The sequence below is a fragment of the Lathyrus oleraceus genome, chromosome 1 (genome assembly GCF_024323335.1).
Source record: "Lathyrus oleraceus cultivar Zhongwan6 chromosome 1, CAAS_Psat_ZW6_1.0, whole genome shotgun sequence".
Taxonomy (NCBI): domain Eukaryota; kingdom Viridiplantae; phylum Streptophyta; class Magnoliopsida; order Fabales; family Fabaceae; genus Lathyrus; species Lathyrus oleraceus.
In genome coordinates, this window is record NC_066579.1 from 92216287 (window position 1) to 92218130 (window position 1844).

General features: G+C 41.5%; 1 pseudogene; it reads right to left on the reverse strand.

Moving 5' to 3' along the window:
* Positions 1–221: 221 nt before the first annotated feature.
* Positions 222–321, reverse strand: LOC127116396 (uncharacterized; annotated as a pseudogene).
* Positions 322–1844: the final 1523 nt, after the last annotated feature.

A 1844-nucleotide genomic window follows, 5' to 3' on the forward strand; every position in this document is an offset into this window, starting at 1 on the left:
TCCAAACCTTCATTTATCCGTATTTGTCCAATACGCCGATACTGTTAAAGCTAATGGTGTCACTTCAGAGGCAATTCGACTTCGTCTTTTTCCTTTCTCATTAAGAGATAGCGCTAGAAGATGGCTTCAATCTCTCCCTTCCAACTCAGTCACCACATGGAACGAGTTGAAGAAAGTTTTTCTTGCCCGATACTTTCCGCCAAGCAAAACAGCTATGTTAAGAGCCCAGATAAACGGATTTAAACAGAAAGACAACGAGTCTCTTTTCGAAGCATGGGAAAGATACAAAGACATGATGAGACTTTGCCCACACCATGGTTTGGAAGACTGGTTAGTAATTCATACATTTTATAATGGTCTCTTATACAACACAAGGTTAACAATAGACGCCGCTGCAGGTGGTGCATTAATGAACAAACCTTATGCTGATGCTTACCAGCTTATCGAGAGCATGGCCCAAAACCACTATCAGTGGGGAACCGAACGAACAACGGTGGAAAAACCTCAAACGAAAACTGGCATGTACGAGATAAGTAACCTTGATCACGTTAACGCAAAAGTGGATGCTTTGGTCCAGAAAATTGAAAGTTTAAACGTATCACCTCCAGCCGCCGTGGTTGCTATAACTCAGAATTGCGAGGTCTGTGGAATCCAAGGCCACACTCCTACGGACTGTCAACTCTTGACTGGAATCCAAGCAGAGCAAGTGAACTATGCTCAAGGAAGCCCCTATTCGAACACCTATAACTCAAATTGGAAGAACCATCCAAACTTTTCATATAAGAGTAATAATGCTTTGTACGCACCTGGACAGTCTCCAAATCAAGCCCCATCTATACCTCCGGGATATCAGAAACCGAACCCATCCATGCCTAACAATAATACCCCTAGAAAATCCAACTTGGAAATCATGATGGAAAACTTTATAGCTTCCCAACAACAAACCAATAAAGATTTCTTAAACCAGAACATACACACTGGCGAACAACTTAAACAACTAGCAAGCAAAGTAGATGCCTTGGCTACCCATAACAAAATGCTGGAAACACAAATATCTCAAGTAGCTCAACAACAAGCACCTACTGCTGCCCCAACTGGTACATTCCCTGGACAGCCCCAACCTAATCCGAGAAGCCAAGCTCATGCAATTATATTAAGAAGTGGAACGGAAGTGGAAGGACCGTCTGATCCAAGGATAGAAAACCAAAACCCTAAGAAATCAACTGAGGAAAGTGAACCTAAGGAAAAGGAAGAGAGTAATAAGGAAACCCTAGAAAAGAAGGAACCTTATGTACCTCCACCACCTTACAAACCACCTATACCTTACCCTCAAAGGCTTGTTAAAACCAAAGATGCGGGCCAATTTAGAAAATTTGTTGATCTCCTTAAACAATTAAACGTTACAATTCCGTTTACCGAAGCTATTACGCAGATGCCCTCATATGCTAAATTCTTAAAAGAAATCCTTTCTAATAAGAGGAAACTTGAGGATAGCGAAACCGTTACACTCCCTGCCGAATGTAGCGCAATAATCCAAAACATGCCTCCTAAACTCAAGGATCCGGGTAGTTTCTCTATACCCTGTCACATAGGAAAATTTGTCATCGACAAAGCTTTATGCGATTTAGGAGCCGGAATTAGCGTTATGCCTTTATCCATATGTAAGAAACTGGAAATGGGAGAATTAAGACCGACCAAAATGTCTGTGCAACTAGCAGATCGTTCCATCAAATATCCTGTAGGAATCCTTGAAAACGTTCCCGTACGCATAGGTCAGTTTTACATTCCCACTGACTTTACAATTATGGACATTAGAGAAGATGATACTACACCTATTATACTAG